General features: G+C 43.6%; 1 protein-coding gene across 2 annotated transcripts in view; it reads left to right on the top strand.

Moving 5' to 3' along the window:
* ACER1 (alkaline ceramidase 1) overlaps positions 1-19,027 on the top strand; it is a 45,328-nt gene that overhangs the window by 2,163 nt on the left and 24,138 nt on the right. Inside the window, exon 2 of one of the 2 annotated variants that reach the window (XM_045044598.1) lies at positions 6,684-6,836. The exons of the other annotated variant lie outside the window; for it this stretch is intronic. The gene's annotated coding sequence lies outside the window, so the exon portion shown is untranslated. The remainder of the gene's footprint in view (positions 1-6,683; positions 6,837-19,027) is intronic. 2 annotated transcript variants of the gene reach the window in all.

Below are 19,027 nucleotides of genomic sequence, written 5' to 3'. Positions count from 1 at the left end.
ATCCTCTTCCTGAATCCAGCTCCTTTCCAGCCCACAGATCTCCCCCCAGATGTCACCTCCTTGGGGAAGCCTTCCCTGATTCCCCTTGCTAATCCCAGAGACACTCTGCGACCTTTGCTTCTTTAAATGGCTATCCAAAAACAATTACGTCAGTTCTTTTGTTTTCCTGTTTATCATCTGTGGGAGGTGAGCTCCTTTGAAGCCAAAGGTCTTTTTCAGCTCAATGGTCCTTGGGACAGTATTTATGACACCTTTTTTTTTTTTAATTTTTTTAACGTTTATTTATTTTTGAGACAGAGAGAGACAGAGCATGAACAGGGAGGGGCAGAGAGAGAGGGAGACATAGAATCTGAAACAGGCTCCAGGCTCCGAGCCGTCAGCACAGAGCCCGACGCGGGGCTCGAACTCACGGACCGTGAGATCATGACCTGAGCTGAAGTCGGACGCTTAACCGACCAAGCCACCCAGGCGCCCCTATGACACCTTTTTATCAGGACTCACAAGGAGAGATGCATCTTATATAGTGTCTGAGCCCACAAAAATACAAAAGTTTCATGAAATGATATTTATTCTTATTTTGAGCAATCACCTTCTGGTATTTTCTAATTTTTCCTGTTCTAGTCCGTTTCATTTACATTGGACTTTCTCAGCCTTGGGACTAGTGACATTCTAGGTTGGATAATTCTTTGTTTGGGAAAGGCCATCCTGTGTATTGTGGGATGTTGAGCCCCATCAGTGGCATTGACCCACTAGACGCCTGTGGCACTGCCCCATCATAACAATCGAAATGTCTGAGACATGCCCAAGTGTCCTCCTGGAAGGAAGAATTGCTTGCCATGGAAAATCACTGATTTAATTTTTTTTTAATTTTATTTCTTTTGAGAGAGGGGGAGGAGCAGAGAGAGGGAGAGAGAGAATCCCAAGCAGGGTTCACACTCTGATCGCGGAGCCGATGTGGGGCTCTAACTCACGAATCATGAGATCATGACCTGAGCAGAAACCAAGAGTTGGACGCTTAACCGACTGAGCCACCTGAAAATCACTGATTTAAATTAAAGTGGAGAGTGACCCGAAATGCTGAAATGAAAAAAAAAAAACAAAACAAAAAACAAAAACAACAACTTTTGAACAGTTTCTGGCACATCGTAGGCACTCAGTTACTGTGTGACTTATTCCTCCTGACTTGTGAAATATGTTCTCAGTGAATGAGTCCATATAAGTAGGTGGTAAGGGAGTGAGGGATGGAGAGAGGGAGGAATGTTTTGACGCTTGGCTATAAAATCAGTCCGTCCCACTGGTTTTAGGTTATTACTCTGTGGTCAAAGAGAAGCTCTAAATACTGTTATCTGTTCTTTGATGTATGCAAAACAGGCCTATTGAAATGGATAGAAATTGAAAATTAAGAAAAGAAATGGAAAACCCAGGGCTGAAGAGGCCGCGGGTAGATGGATACCCCCATAAACAGCTCACACACAGACATTGCTACACTTCTCTGAAAAGCAAGTTGATACCCCATTTCCGACTCCCATAGTCCACTTCCAGTTACTCATTTGTAGGAAATGACCAAAGGTGAGCACCAAGATTTGGCCCAGGGTTGTTTATGGCCGAACTGTTTATAACTGTTCTGACTGTTGTTTCAGTTAGCTAGTGCTGCGTGACAAATCATCCCATACACCTAGGGCTTTCAAACAGCCGTGGCTTATTCTCACAATTTGGGAATCTGGATTGGGCTCCTCTGATTGTCCTGTACAATCAGAGCCCCAGGGTTTGCTGGGGCTGGAATATCCACCGTGAACATCCTGCAGACACACATCTGGAGCCTCACCCCTGCCAGGGAGGCATCTCTTTCTCTCCATGTGGCTGCTTGGGCTTCCTCACAGTATGGTGGTCTTTAGGTCTCACCTGACAACTGGCTCCCGAGAGAGAAAGCAGAATTTACCTGTCTTCTTCTTTAAAAAAAAAAAAAAAAAAAAAGTTTATTTATTTATTTATTTTGGAGAGGGTTGGGGGAAGGGCAGGGAGAGGGAGAGGGAGACAGAGAATCTCAAGCAGGCTCCACATTGTCAGCACAGAGCCTGACGCGTGGCTCAGTTTCATTAACCCGAGATCATGACCTGAGCTGAGATCCAGAGTCAGATGCTTAACCACCTGAGCCTCCCAGGCGCCCCTGAAGCTACCTGTCTTCTTAAAAGCTTGGCCCACACGTCACATGGCAGCTCCTTTGCCACCGTCTGTCAGTCAGAGGAAGTCACATGGCCAAACCAAGATGCAAGGAGAAGGAAAGGGGAAATGACTCTTGGTGTGGGACGTGGCAGGGACGCACGGGATGGAAAGAATTGATGGTGGCCGTCTTTGGAGACAAGTCTAGCACACTTACATTAGCAAAGAATTGGAAATGAGTGTCCAGAAAGAGGGGCGGATTAAATCATATAAAAAATTTTTTTTGTTTGTTTTTTTTTTTAAATCATATAAAATGTTAAGTTACAACAATTATCAACATTGCCTCCTCTGATCCAGGGTTTATTAGTTAGGCATGACTGTGAGTGCCAGTGACTTAGACAAGATAGAAATGTCTTTCCATCCAAGTGATAGTCTGGAGGTTGGCACTCGGGGTGGGCAGGGTGGCTCTGTACCATGGCGTCTCCAGAAGCCTTCTCCTCAGCCATTTCTAGGGCGGGGCTTTCCCTGTTTCGAAATCGAAATTGGGGCTTCAGCTGGCACATTTCCATTCCAAGAAGCTGGATGGAGGTTGAGAGGAAAAAAACAGGCAAAAGACGCATGTCAGTCTTTTTTTTTTTTTCCATATAATTAATTGTCAAATTGGCTAACATACCGTGTGTAAAGTGTGCTCTTGGTTCTTGGGGGTAGATTCCCGTGGTTCATCGCTTCCCTACAACACCCAGTGCTCATCCCAACAGGTGCCCTCCTCAATGCCCATCACCCACTTTCCCCTCCCCCCACCCCCCCCATCAACCCTCGGTTCTCTGTATTTAAGAGTCTCTTATGGTTTACCTCCCTCCCTCTCTGTTTGTAACTATTTTTCCCCCTCCCCTCCCCCATGGTCGTCTGTTAAGTTTCTCAAGATCCACATAGGAGTGAAAACATATCATATCTGTGTTTCTCTGACTGATTTAATTCATTCAGCATAATACCCTCCAGTTCCATCCACATTGTGCATGTCAGTCAGTCTTGAAGGAGGGCCACCACCCCCCCCCCCCACTTTTTTTGGCTACATAGCATTCCATGGATTCCATTATGTATGTATATATACGTATATATATACACATATACACATGTATATATAATATATATAGATATGTGTATATGTATGTGTATATATGCACACAGGTAAATATATCAGCATAGGGGCACTTGGCTCCTATGAGGGTGGCTCAGTCGGTTAAGCATCCAGCTCTTGATCTCAGCCCAGGTCATGATTTCACAGTTGGTGACTTTGAGCCCCGCATCAGGCTGATGGTGTGGTGCCTGCTTGGGATTCTGTCTCTCCTTCTCTCTGCCCCTCCCCTGCTTGTATGCTCTCTCTTTCTCTCTCTTAAAGTAAGCATAAAAAAATTTAAATATATATATATATATATATATGAGTATATATATTTACTATATATTATTCATATATAATTAATAAATCAATTATATTTAATTTTAATTATTAGATTAATTATTTTATAAGCATATATTATACAATAGAAATGTAAAATTATATATGATACAACTATAATTAATATATTAATGATTATACAATTAGCATATATTATATATAATATTTAATATATTCATTATATATATATTTAACCTGTTCCTTGCTGATGGATATCTTCACTGCAATGAAATACACTTTTCTCTTATCAGATTTGTCTTTTATGTTTTTTTAATGTTTATTTGTTTTTGAAAGAGAGACAGAGTGTGAGCAGGAGAGGGGCAGAGAGAGGGGGAGACACAGAATCCGAAGCCGGCTCCAGGCTCCGAGCTGTGGGCACAGAGCCCGACGTGGAGCTCAGACTCACAAACCCGTGAGATCGTGACCTGAGCTGAAGTCGGACGTTCAACCGGACTGAGCCACTGGGGCGCCCCTCAGATTTATCTTTTAAAGAGACTCCAGCCTTGGAGACGCCTTCTTTATCCACACTCCCTCAGGAAGCCCCTTGGGGCTCTTGGCCTTAAATACCTGCGTATCTGATGCTTCCTAGGTTCGTCTCTCCCACCCAGATATCTCTCCCAAGCTCCAGACCTCCCTCCCTCTCATCTCCCCTTGGATGTCTGATTAGACACCGAAATGACACGTCTGAGAAGAACTACTGATCTTATCCCCCACCCAAAGCACTGCCCCTTCCACCTGCCCCTGCTTGGAGCTGTTCTTCATTTCTGTGGCTTCACGGCCCAGAAGCTGTTGGCTAATCCAGCGGGCTCAACCCTGCACGTCTGCCCAGAGCTCAGCACCTCCCCCCTGGTTGGAACCGCCATCACCTCTCACCCAGACAGTTGTAGACATTACCTCCTCCTATGTATCCCAGCCCCCACTCCTGCTCCCTTGTAAATTCTGTTCCCTTCAGTGGCTGGAGGAATCATTTTATTTTTTATTTTGGTTTTCTTTTTTAATGTGTATTTATTTATTTTGAGAGGGAGAGAGAGCATGAGCAAGGGAGGGGCAGAGAGAGAGAGAATCCTAAGCAGGCTCCGTGCCGTCAGCACAGGAGCCCAAAGCAGGGATCAATCTCCCGACAGTGAGACCACGACCTGAGCGGAAACCAAGAGTCAGAGGCTTAACCAACTGAGCCACCCCGGGCACCCCCATCCCCGGCTTTTTTTTTTTTTTCTTGATGCGTAACTTATGAGCATAGCACCTCCCTACCCAGAGTATGCTTTATGGACCAACAGTGTCAGCATCATCTGGAATCTTGCTCAAAATGCAGACTCCTAGGGGCGCCTGGCTGGCTCAGTCGGTAGAGTATGCAATTCTTGGTCTTGGGGTTGCGAGTTTGAACCTCATGTTAAGTGTAGGGATTACTTAGAAACCAAACCTTAAATAAAATGCAGACTCTTAGGGTCCATCCCAAACCTACTGAACAGGAACTTGCATTTTCACAAGATCCCCGGGTGATCCATATGCACACAGAAGCTTGAAAATGCTCCCATGTGATACATTTACTACTTATTTTGTTTACTGTCTGTCTCCCCTGGTACAATGCTCCCTCTGGAGCAAGGGGTTTTCTCTATTTTTTTTTTTTCACTGCTATACTTTCATCACCCAGAACAGTATTTGGCACATGGTAGATACTCAGCACACATTTACTGAATCAATGAAGGAATGGCTAATGGCTGGAGAATGGATTGTATGAGGCAATGGTCCAGACGGATGTGCCAGTCAGCATTGCTGGTTGAAAGCAACAGAAATTGTCTTAAGCACAAAGAGAATCTTGTAGATTACTGGAGGTTTGCCAGCATGGGTGACAGTCTGGAATATCCACTTGGAAAAAATAGACAGAAGGATCCAGAGATTGAGCATTAGGGACAATTGGCCGAGGAGGTCACAGCCACCTCTGGATGAGCACGAAGTTCCCACTCCCAAAAGAAATGCTTGGATGTTGGAAAGCAAAACAAACAAGCAAACAAACCAATAAGATGAAAAGACATGACGAACGTCTTCTACAAAGGGAGACCTGTGAGGGGATAGGTGTAGCCATTCAGAAGAGAAATGTGGCAGCTTGTGTGAGTAGAATCTAGAGGAGGAGACGGACTTATGAAGTGTTTGTAGGAGGAGGTAGAACAGACAGAGCTTGCAGATTGCAGACTAAATTGTCTTCTAAAAGTCATGCTTCTCCTTTGTAACAGTTATCTATTGCTGCATAACAAATTAACCCAGAATTTAGTAGCTGAAAACAATAACAATAGCTTTAAACATTATCCATAACTTGGGGCGTCTGGTTGGTTCTGTCAGTAGAGCATGAGACTCTTGATCTTGGGGTTGTGAGTTCGAGCCCCATATTGGGTGTAGAGATTACTTAAAATAAGATCTTAAAAAAACATTATCAATAACAATAAACATTATCTCACATAATTTCTGTGGGTCAGGAATCTAGGGGCAACTTGGCTAAGTGTTGTCACTTGGGGTCTTTCATAATGGTGGCCTCAAAATGTCAACCAGAGCTGTAGTCCTATCCAAAGGCTTAACCAGAGTTGAAGGATCCCCTTCTAAGATTCCTCACTCACATGACTCATTCACAAGTTGGATGCTGGACAAATTGGATGTGTAGCTACACATGGACTTTTTGATTAATTGAATGTCCTTACAATATGGTGACTGGCCTCCCCCTAGAGCAAATGATCCAAGAGGGCAAAGTGGAAGCTATAATGTCTTATGCAACCTAGCTTTGCCAGGCACACATTGTCACTTTCAAGGTATTCTAATGGTCACACATGATTCCATGTAGGGCAGGGGACTCTGCAAGGGGATAATACCAAGAGGTGAGCATCGTTGAAGGCCATCTTGGAGGGTGGTCACCATATCCTTCCACCCTGAGACTACATCTCCCAGCATTCCTTGCATCTGACGAGCCATTTGATGAGTTTTCATTAATGGACCCTGCAAGGAAACGATGTGTGACACTTCTATGCCAGGGCGCCTTGGAAGCAACTGTGACTTCTCCACTCTTAATCTCCTCCCACAGGCTCTTGCAAAGAAATGAAGTGGCCTGATAAAGAGGGTGGAACCATAGAAGAAGCCTGGGAAGGGAGCCACCTGTCAATTAGGAACACTCCTTTTGGATTTGGATGAGTGAGCAACAAGGTTGCATCATATTTCAGTCATTAGACATTCTAAGGTTTGTTCATTACAGCAGCTAGTTATTACCTAACTAATTCAGGAATGGATTGAATATGAATGACTGAATTCATTTTTATGGGTAAATAAGGTTCACATGTTTCTGGCTAGAGCCATTGGGTGCATGAATGTGCCTTTTACAGAGATGGAGACATAGGTTTGGGGGGAAGATAATAAGCTAGTTTAGGGCAGGATTTCTCCACTATAGCACTCTTGACATTTAGGTTCTGTGTGGTATGGGGTCATCCTGTGCATTGTAGCATAGTAGCTCAGTAGCATCCCTAGCCTCTATTCCCTAGACGCCAGTAGTGTTCCCCGATATGTCAGCCAAGAATGTCTCTAGACATTACTCAGTGTCCCCACTTGAGAGCCATTGGGTTACGACCTGGTAAGTTTGTGCAGCCCATAAATATCCAATTGGAGATTTCCAGGAAGCTGATGATTCTGTAATTCTGGCACCCAGGGAATATGGAGCAGGTGAGATCTTCCCTCCCCCACCCTGTCCCAAGAATGGATTGAAGTGAGAGAAGAGGAAGGAGGGCCGGCCAGTCAGAGAAGTAGGAGAGGACCCGCGTGTGGGGAGGCAGCCACAGGTGCAAGGAAGATAATGGATCAAGTAGGGCAAGTCTGGCAGGGGCATAGGCTGTTGAGATCTGCCATCAGTTTCAGAAGCGTCAGATGCTTCGGGGAGCCGGTTTAGTGGAGAGGGGGGTCATTTAAATGGGGTGTCAGTCATAAAAATGATATTGTGCATTCATTTTGTTGACATGAAAAGACTTCCATGGTGTAACTTTAAAAAATTACTGGAGTTTAACATACACTCAGTAAAGTGCATACATCTTAACTGTATAGGTCAATGGATTGTTTTTCACATGGTCTACACCTGTGTCACCATTACCATGTTCAAGATCTAGAAAGTTCCTTCATGCCCCTTCTCACTCAGTATAGCCTGGACTGTCCAAGAGACCACCATTTTTATCCCCTTGATGTAATATCGAAGGGGGAAAACAAGGAGGTTATTAGATAATGTGGACTCCATAATCCAAAGACCACAGCCCTGTACACTTCTGTCTTTCTCCCCTCTCCTTCCCTGTCCATCTTGTTTTAAAGTCAACTCTATTGAAGTATATTTGTATAATAAAATATACCCATTTTAAGTGTACAGCTTGATGAGTTTTGACAAAGCCGTGTAATGACTACTCCAGTCAACAGAGAGAACATTTCCATGACCTCCAAAAGATCCCCTGGGTCCCTTTGTAATCAACCCCACCCCTTCCATCTTATCCCCAATCATTGGTCCAACTTTCCATCACTCTAGGTTAGATTTCCCTTAACTAGAATTTCATATATGTGGAATCACATAGTATATAGTCTTTGGTGACTGGATTCTTTCATTCCCCAATCATTGGTCCAATGATAGCTCACTGCATTTGGTATTCCTATCCAAACAATCCTTTAACTATGCCAGAACCTATAATCCATGGACCCTTTCCTCCCTTTCCCCTGTCCCCTCACTCGGTTTAGAGCCATGGTCTTCCGTTACAATCGCTCCTTGACATATGGCCTCAACTCCCTCGTCTGCCTCTTCCTTCATCACATTTACGTGGTCAGACTTGGCCTGATTAAAGCCAGCCCTGCGTATACTCCTCACCTGCACCTGGGAAGCCTCATACACAGCCATGCCAACTGGTCTCCCTTGAGATTTTTGACCACCAATTTCCTGCCCAGCAGTCCTATGTGTCCTGGTCCATTCACTTATCCACTCTCTCGTATGGTAACATCTCACCTTTCCTTCTCCCCTCAAGTCTTCCCCTTCCTCCTGAACCTCAGTTCTTGACCTTGCCTCCTATCTTCTGCAAAAACAAAGCCACAGAAGGGGACTTCCACAGCACATAGGCTGCCAACATTGCCTTCTCTCTTGTTATCATGACTCCCAGGCTCCCAGCCAAGGCCAACTCTCCCTACCTACATACTGGATTCCATTCCACCCAAGGTCATCACTCTTCTTAAGTGTCTACTTCCTTTTACTACATCAGATGTTGCTTCTTTTCTTGATTATTCCCATTAGCTTATAAACATGTACTAATAGCTCCCATCTTTAAAAAAGGTAGATGCATGATCCCACATTGTCCTCCAGTTATTACCCATTTATTCATTCTCCTTTACAGAAAAAAAAAAACAAACAACTTTTAAGAGTTGGATCTCCTCTTGGTTTCTACTCCTCTTTTCATTGTCTCTTGAGCCCACTCTAATTGGGCTTCCCCCTCATGACTCCCCTGAGACACCAGCTGTCAGTCAAAGTCATTAGTGGCTTCTAGATGGCCACATTCAAAGACCAGTTTCAATAGCTAAATTCAAAGGTCACACAAGGGAAAATAGACAATGCTTTGAGATGAATGGAAATGAAGACATAACATCAAAACGTATTGGGGTGCAACTAAAGCAGGGCTTAGAGAAAGATTTATAGCTGTATATGCCTATATTAAAAAAGAAGAAAGATTGGGGTGACTTAGTGGCTCAGTCGGTTAAGCATCCGACTTCGGCTCAGGTCATGATCTCATGGTTCATGAGTTCGAGCCCATGTCAGGCTCTGTGCTGACAGCTCAGAGCCTGGAGTCTGCTTTGGATTCTGTGTCTCCCTCTCTCTCTGCCCCTCTCCTGCTCGCACTTTGTCTCTGTCTCTCTTTCTCTCAAAAGTAAGTATTAAGAACATTTAAAAAAGAAGAAATTTTTAAAAATAAGAAATCAATGACCTAAAGTTACAACAAATTCAATGGTCAATCATCATTTCCTTGTGTTGTTTGTCCTAGTAGCAGCTTTTGACACAGTTTATCACTTCTTCTTTTTAAAATTTTATTATTATTTTTTTAAGCAGAGAACAAAGAACTTTATTCAATCACCTAAAATAGCCATTGTTAAAATTTCAAAAAATAAATAGAATTACACTGTTTTAAATCTTATTTTTGGGGGGCACCTGGGTGGCTCAGTTGGTTAAGTGACCGACTTCGGCTCAGGTCATGATCTCATGGTTTGTGGGTTCGAGCCGTGCATTGGGCTCTGTGCTGAACACTTGCTCAGAACCTGGAACCTGCTTCAGATTCTGTGTCTCCTTCTCTCTCTGCCCCTCCCCCTCTTGTGCTCTGTCTCACTCTGTCTCTCAAAAATAAATAAATGTAAAAAAATTTTTTAATCTTATTTTTTCATTAGAGTAGTTTTGATTTTGTTTATGACATTGTTACTCTTCCATAGTATTTTATTTATTTGTTTATTTATTTATTTAATTTATTTTTTAATTTACATCCAAGTTAGTTAGCATACAGTGCAAGTGATTTCAGGAGTAGATTCCTTAATGCTCCTTACCCATTTAGCCCATCCCCCCTCCCACAACCCCTCCAGCAACCCTCTGTTTGTTCTCCATATTTAAGAGTCTCTTATGTTTTGTCCTCCTCCCTGTTTTTATATTATTTTTGCTTCCCTTTCCCTATGTTCATCTGTTTTGTATCTTAAAGTCCTCATGAGTGAAGTCCTATGATATTTGTCTTTCTCTGACTAATTTTGCTTAGCATAATACCCTCTAGTTCCATCCACATAGTTGCAAATAGCAACTATGCCATTGATTGCTGAGTAATACTCCATCACACACACACACACACACACACACACACACCCCACATCTTCTTTATCCATCCATCCATCGATGGACATTGGGGCTCTTTCCATACTTTGGCTATTGTTGATAGTGCTCCTATAAACACTAAGGTGCACGTGCCCCTTTGAAACAGCCCACCTGTATCCCGTGGATAAATGCCTGGTAGTGCAATTGCTGGGTCACAGGGTAGTTCTATTTTCAGTTTTTTGAGGAACCTCCATACTGTTTTCCAGAGTGGCTGCACCAGCTTGCATTCCCACCAACAATGCAAAAGAGATCCTCTTTCTCCTTATCCTCATCAACATCTGTTGTTGCCTGAGTTGTTACTGTTAGCCATTCTGACAGGTGTGAGGTGGTATCTCATGGTGGTTTTGATTTGTGTTTCCCTGATGATGAGTGATGTTGAGCATTTTTTCATGTGTCTGTCAGTCATCTGGATATCTTTGGAAAAGTGTCTATTCATGTCTCTTGGCCATTTCTTCACTGGATTGGTTGTTTTTTGGGTGTTGAGTTTGATAAGTTATTTATAGATTTTGGATACTAACCCTTGATCTCATATGTTGTTTGCAAATATCTTCTCCCATTCCACCAGTTGCCTTTTAGTTTTGCCAATTGTTTCCTTCGCTGTGCAGAAGCTTTTTATAATAGTAGCTCATTTTTGCTTTGGTTTCCCTTGCCTCTGGAGACATGTTGAGTAAGAAGTTGCCGTGGCCAAAGTCAAAGAGATTTTTGCCTGCTTTCTCCTTGAGGATTTTGATGGCTTCCTGTCTTACGCTTAGGTCTTTCATCCATTTTGAGTTTATTTTTGTGTGTGGTGTAAGAAAGTGGTCCAGGTTCATTCTTCTGCATGACGCTGTCCAGTTTTCCCAGGACCACTTGCTGAAGACACTGTCTTTATTCCATTGGATATTCTTTCCTGCTCTGTCAAAGATTAGTTGCCCATACGTTTGTGGGTCCATTTCTGGGTTCTCTATTCCGTTCTGCTGATCTGAGTGTCTGTTCTTGTGCAAGTACCATACTGTCTTGATGATCATAGCTTTGTAACACAGCTTGAAGTCCGCACTTCCTCTTTTTTTAAATTGCAGTAAAATATATATAACATGAAAGTTACCATTTTAACCATTTAAAAATTTTTAATGTTTATTATTTTTTTTATATTAGAGAGAGAGAGAGAGTGAGCAGGGGAGGGGCAGAGAGACAGAGACAGATACAGAATCTGAAGCAAGCTCTAGGCTCCGAGCTGTGAGCTGTCAGCATAAAGCCCAACCTGGGGCTTGAACTCACGAGCAGTGAGACCATGACCTGAGCGGAAGTCGGATGCTTAACCGGCTGAGCCACCCAGGTGCCCCTCATTTTATCCGTTTTTAAGTGTACAGTCTATGGCATTAAGTACACTGACATCATTGTGTAACCATCCCCACCACATTTCGTTTATTCATCTGTTGATGGACACTGGGACTGCTGCATCTTTTGGGTTATTGTGAATCATGTTGCTGTGAACATGGGTGTGCAAATGTCTTTGAGACCTTGCTTTCAGTTCTTTTGGATAAGTAGGAGTGAAGTTGCTCTGCATCGTGGAGGAATTCTAATTTTAGCCTTTTTGAGGCAAACCATTTGGGGCACCAGGACGAGCAACCCGCCCCGCTTTCCTGGGGCTTTTCTCAACACAGGGGATCTTCGCTGTCAAAAGTGGGAAAGCCCCGATCAGTTGAGGCTGGGTTGGCCACCCTACCAGGAACATTTTGTCCTGCTCTGCACTCCGGGCAGCACTATCTCAACCCACCAAGTCAGTTTCGAGATGGAAACCCAAAATCTTCATGAGTTTCCTGGAGCTGCCAGAGCACCACAGACCAGGGGGTTTACACAACAGAACTGCATGGTCTCACAGTTCTAGAGGCTGGAAGTCTGGGATCAAAGTGTCAGTAGGGCCGTGCTCCCTCTGGAACCTGTAGGGGCGCATTCTTCCTTGCTTGCCCCAGCTTCTGGTGGGTTTTTTTGGCCATCGATGGTCTTGCTTGGCTTGTAGACCCATCCTGTCCCCACATGGCATGCTCCCTGTGTCCTTTCATGGTCTCCTCCCTTTCTGTGGGTTTCTGTCCAAATTTCCTCTTTTTCTAAGGATGCCATATGGATTATGGCCCGTCCTGATGACTTCGTCTTAACCTCATCACCTCTGTAACGACCTCGTCTCCAAATAAGGTCACATTCCAAGGTCCTGGGGAGTTGCAACTTCAACATACTTTTTTTTTTTTTTGTATAATCGGTATTATCTGATCCATAACTTAGACTTTGGGGGGGGGTTCTCCTCCCTCCCTTTGAAAGAGAAGGAACAGGCAGAGTTTCTCCCCTTGGACCACAGTGATCTTGGCTGTGATGTTGGAGAGAAACGTTGAATTTCAGGGCTAAACTTGCAAGCCTAAATCCTCTGAACCTTAAAATCTGGCAGAAATCCCAGTTGGCAATATGTCTCCCAAAGTGTCAGTATTCCCCTACAGGTGAATACCAGGAGAAAAAGCAAAAGGTGAGCCTCAGAATAACCATTGAGGGTTATTGGATCTCAGAAGTGGAGGTACATTTTGTGAAACTCTCTTATGGGAGGGAGGAAGAAGGTGAGGGGTCTGGTGAAGGAAAAGCTTCCAAAATGGGGTTGTCAGATTGAGCAAATAAAAATACAGGAGGCCCATTTAAATTTGAATTTCAGATGCACGAGGAATACTTTTTCAGCAGTTTCAGTCCATCCCACGCAATATTGAGGACACACTTGTGCTAAAAATTATTCATGGTTTGCCTTATCTGAAATTCAAATGTAACTGGGTGTCCTGTATTTTATCTGACAATGCTTCTGCAAATAAGTAATGGAGTTAAGCCACATTAGAAGGCAGTGGTGATGGATTTCTTGAAGCCTTGAGGCCACTTGGGGATGTGTCGGAAGCAGGAACAGTTCACATGGCCCTGAAGATGGCTTCTAATGGGGCTTAATGATATCTTCCCTTTGTTGTCCTGGAGTATTGGGATGTAAACAGGAAGGAGACACACTGACCCCAATGAAAACCCGTGTGGGGCTCTTAGTGGATACATAGTCTCCCCCGATCCTCCCACTGAGATGACCACCCTTCTGGATTTGGTATTCACGATCCCTTTGCTTTTTTTTTTTTTTAAGACATTTAAAAAAATCATATATGCCTGTCTCCCTAAACCCAAGGCAATATTAAAGATAGTTACCGGATCTTAACCCATTAGCTGCTGGGTCGTGAAGAAGTCTGTAGGGTCATAGGGACAAAGTCAGTGTGGTCGGGGATCCACCAGAGTGAGGGAGCCTTGAAGCAGCAGCTAGGTACCAACCAATACTGCAATATTTTATTTTATTTAAAAAAAATTTTTTTTTAACGTTTATTTATTTTGGGGACAGAGAGAGACAGAGCATGAACGGGGGAGGGGCAGAGAGAGAGAGGGAGACACAGAATCGAAAGCAGGCCCCGGGCTCTGAGCCATCAGCCCAGAGCCTGACGGGGGCTCGAACTCACGGACCGCGAGATCGTGACCTGAGCCGAAGTCGGACGCCCAACCGACTGAGCCACCCAGGCGCCCCCCAATACCGCAATATTTTAACAACAGATACATCCATACACGTGTGTGAGGGTAGCAGCCCCACCCTAAATATCATTTATTTAATGTAGCCTGATTTTTGCCATTCTATGAATAGATGTACTGCCTTGTGACATTTTTTTTGGTCCAGCATTATCTTGTTGGGAGTCACTCATGTGGATGCATGTCCCTGCTGTTCACTTATGTGTATTCCACTGAATGAAAATGCCATCGTTCATTTATCGAGTCCGCCTTTCGTGAGTATTCAGACTTCCAGGGTTTCAGCCAGCTCTCAATAATCTTGTGCACGAGTCCTGAGTCCATGTGCGAGAGTTTCTCCGAGGAATGTGAACCCAGGAGGGACGTTCCCAATCACAGGGCATGTTCGTTTGCAGCTTTGCTGGATGTGGCAGAGGCAGCCTGCTCCGTGACAAAGATTCAGGCTCCCTTTCCACAGGGTAGAGTTTTCACAGAGGAGCCACTGCTCTGCCAGAAACTACATTTCCCAGCTCCCCTTGCGTCTGGTTGAGGTCACGTGGACTCATTGTGACCAATAGGAAGTATGCTAAAGTGAGGGGAATCCTCCTGGGCTGAGGCGGTTGAGAATCCAACGTCTCTTCCATAGGCTCTCTTTTTCCTACTTGGGGGGCGGGGCACCCTGAAAACTTCATGCTGGGGATGGAAGTCACATGGTGTGGGGATGGAACATCACAAGATGGAAGGAGCCTGGGCCACTTGACAGACCGGCAGACGGACAGACAGACAGCCTTCCAGGGCAGAGGCACACAACGCACTTTATGTCTTATGACGTTGAGATTTGATGTATTGTCTTATTCTAGCAATTGGCCTGGTCTGCTCAATAACACACTAGGCAATGTCATATCGTTTTCCAAAGTGGTTGACCATCTCACATTTCCACCAGTCAGGGATAACAGGATGCTCTCCCCATCCTCATTATTAATGAGCCAACATATTTTTGGCTTTTGATGAGCCAACATATTTTTTTTCTTTTTCTTTTGAAATATTTCTGTTGCAACAGAAAAATGGCAAGAATACATAGAACCATGTACCTTTCACCCAAATTCCCCAATCACTTACATTTTGCCATATTCTCTCCCACCCCCCTTCCTTCTCTCATCTCTCCCCCCATTTTTGCTATTTCAGGGCAAGTTGTGGACATCATGTCCCTTCACCCTTAAATATTGAAGGATGTGTCTCCTAACGACTAGGACACTCTCATACATAACTGCAACTCATGTATCAAATTCAAAAATCGTATTGTCATACAATACTATTTCAATATACGGTCAATATTCAAATTTCACCAATTGTTCAATCACATCCTTTACAACCCTGGGAATTTTCACATTTTAAACTTTGTCCAGCTGTATCTGCAGCCATTATTTACTTAAACGTTGTTTTCAAACGAACTCATTTTTCAAAAGTGTTAATACACACATTTATTCCCAAAGGCAATTCTACAGTGCTGCCCTAAATGGAGAGCTAGAAAAGTAGATCAACTAGAAAGCAGTAAATAGAAGGCAAGATAAATACAAAGATAAATAGAAAGCAACAATATAGGTCTGTTTATTATCTGGATTTTGGTGGTGATTTCAAAGGTGTGTGCATATGTCCAGATGTATTGAATGAGAATACTTTAAACATACGAAGTTTATTCTATGTCAATTACACCTCAATAAAGCTGTCTAAAAATCAATACAGAGAAGCCAAAAGGTGAAATTCTAGCCCAGAAGGGGAGACCAGGAATTGATAGAGAGGCTCTGAAGGTACCGGAACACCCAACGGAGGCTTTCTCATTGACCAAAAACAGCCGGGAAGAGAAATCAAGAGACTGACTTTCTCACAATAGGATCCAACGCTATTTAAGACCATAAAGCGGTCCCCACCCTTTGAGAAACGGTGTCCCCTCATTGTGTGTGACTCTGGGAGAGATCACTTGAACTTCTGAGAGCCTCTGTTTTCTCCTCCATAAGATCACCCCATGAGGCGAGGTGGGGGGTGGTGTCTTAGCGACTAAGCTACAGAAACAGTTTTACTTCCATATCCTGGGGCTTCTGCGGTATCTGGGGCAATGAAAGGAGATAATGGTAGCACAGTGCTTGGTACTTCCTGACAACATCATTAGTCCAGTCCCATCCAGTGGAAATCTTATGTGAGCCACATATGGGACTTACAGGGTTTTTTTCCATTATATTTTTTATTTATTTTATTTAAATCCAGGTTAGTTAACATATAATGTAATAATGATTTCAGCGATAGAATTTAGTGATTCATCACTTACATATAAAACCCAGTGCTCATCCCAGCAAGTGCCCGCCTTAATACCCATCACCCATTTGGCCCATCCCCCCCCCCCACTCCCGTCCAGCAACCCTCAGTTTGTTCTCTGTATTTAAGAGTCTCGTATGCTTTGCCTCCCTCTCTGTTTTTATCTTATTTTTCCTTCTCTTCCCCTTTGTTCACCTGTTTTGTTTCTTAAATTCCACATATGAGTGAAATCATATGATGTTTGTCTTTCTCTGACTTGTTTCACTTAGCATAATACACTCTAGTTCCATCCACATTGTTGCAAATGGCAAGACATCATTAATTTTTTTAAATGTTTATTCATTTTTTTTTTTTGAGAGAGAGACAGAATGTGAGTGGGGGAGGGACAGAGAGAGAAAGGGAGACACAGAATCTAAAGCAGGCTCCAGGCTCTGAGCTGTCAGTGCAGAGCATGATGTGGGCTCAAACTCACGAACCGTGGGATCATGACCTGAGCTGAAGTTGGACGCTCAACGACTGAGCCACCCGGGTGCCCCAAGACTTCATTCTTTTTGATTGCTGAGTAATATTCCATTGTATATACATATACCACATCCTTTTTATCCATTCATCAGTCAATGGACATTTGGGCTCTTTCCATACTTTGGCTATTGTCAATAACACTGCTATAAACATTGGGGTGCATGTGCCCCTTCAAATCAGCATTTTTTTTTATCCTTTGGATAAATACCTAGTAGTGCAATTGCTGGGTCTTAAGGCAGTTCTATTTTTTTTAATCAAAAATTTTGAAAATATTTATTTATTTTTGAGAGAGAGAGAGAGAGAGAGAGAGAGAGAGAGACAGAGTGTGAGCAGGGGAAGGGCAGACAGAGAGGAAGACAGAATCCAAATCAGGCTCCAGGCTCTGAGCTATCAGCACAGAGCCTGCTGCAGGGCTTGAACTCATGAACTGCGAGATCATGACCTGAGCCAAAGTCAGATGCTTAACTGACTGAGCCACCCAGGCGCCCCAAGGTAGTTCTATTTTTAATTTTTTGAGGAACCTCCATCCTGTTTTCCAGAGTGGCTGCACCAGTTTGCATTGCAAAGGGTTCGTCTTTCTCTGCATCCTTGCCAACATCTGTTGTTTCCTGAGTTGTTAATTTTAGCCATTCTGACATGTGTGAGGTGGTATCTCATTGTGGTTTTGATTTGTATTTCCCTGATGATGAGTGATGTTGAGCATTTTTTAGTATGTCGGTTGGCCATCTGGATGTCTTCTTTGGGGAAGTGTCTATTCATGTCTTTTGCCCATTTCTTCACTGGATTATTTGTTATTTGGGTGTTGAGTTTGATAAGTTCTCTATAGATTTTGGATACTAACCCTTTATCCGACATGTCATCTGCAAATATCTTCTCCCATTCTGTCGGTTGCCTTTTAGCTTTGCTGATTGTTTCCTTCACTGTGCAGAAGCTTTTTATTTGAATGAGGTCCCAATAGTTCATTTTTGCTTTTGTTTCCCTTGCCTCTGGAGGAGTGTTGAGTAAGAAGTTGCTGCGGCCAAAGTCAAAGAGGTTTTTGCCTGCTTTCTCCTTGAGGATTTTGATGGCTTCCTGACTTACATTTAGGTGTTTCATCCATTTTGAGTTTCTTTTTGTGTATGGTGTAGGAAAGTGGTCCAGGTTCATTTTTCTGCATGTCGCTGTCCAGTTTTCCCAGCACCATTTGCTGAAGAGACTGTCTTTATTCCATTGGATATTCTTTCCTGCTTTGTCAAAGGTTAGTTGGCCATATGTTTGTGGGAACTTAAAATTTTCTAGTAGCCACATTTGGGAAAGAAAAACAGAACAGCTGACATGAATTCTAATAATATCCTTTATTTAACCCAATATCCAAGACACTATTATTTTAACACATGGCACTTAGCCCCATTTCAAGGGCTTAGCCTTGTGACCAGAGGCTACCATATTGGATAGAGAAGCATTAGACTTTGTTATTATTTGTTGCTGAAGATTAAGCCTTCTGAGACGTTCACTGTAACATTATTTATAAAAGAAAAAGAAAAGAAAATGATAGTGAGGCACCCATTGTGATGCTTCATTTTATGTATCAATTTGACTGATGCCCAGGTAACTGGTAAAACATTTCTTCTGGGCGTGTCTGTGAGAGTGTTTCTAGAAGGCATTAGCATTTGAATCAGTGGACTCTGTGAACAGGATGCCCTCACCAGCGTAGATGGACATCATCCCAGCCACGGAGGGCCCAAATAGAAGAAAAGAGTGGAGGAAGGGGGACTTTGCTCTATGCCTGAGAGAGATGCTTTTCCTGCCCTTGGACATGGGTGTTTCTGGCTCTTTGGCCTTCAAACTCAGACTGGAACTCATAGAAGGTCCCTAGAGGAGTGACATCCATAGAGACAGAAAGTCGATGGTGGGTGTTGGGGCTGGGAGAGGGGGTGGGGAGTCAGTATTTCTTAGGGACAGAGTCTTGTGTGGGAAGATGGAAAGTTCTGGAGACAGATGGTGGGGTGGTTGCACAAAAATGTGAATATGCTTGGTGCCCCTGAGCTGTGAACTTAAAGATGGTTACGATGGTGGGGCGCCTGGGTGGTTCAGTCAGTTAAGCATCAGACTCTTGATTTCAGCTCAGGTCATGATCTCACAGTTCGTGGGTTCAAGCCCCGCCTCGG

Source organism: Felis catus, chromosome A2 (genome assembly GCF_018350175.1).
Source record: "Felis catus isolate Fca126 chromosome A2, F.catus_Fca126_mat1.0, whole genome shotgun sequence".
NCBI lineage: Eukaryota > Metazoa > Chordata > Mammalia > Carnivora > Felidae > Felis > Felis catus.
The sequence above is the reverse complement of the archived record's forward strand: the minus strand, read 5'-3'. Positions and strand labels throughout refer to the sequence as shown.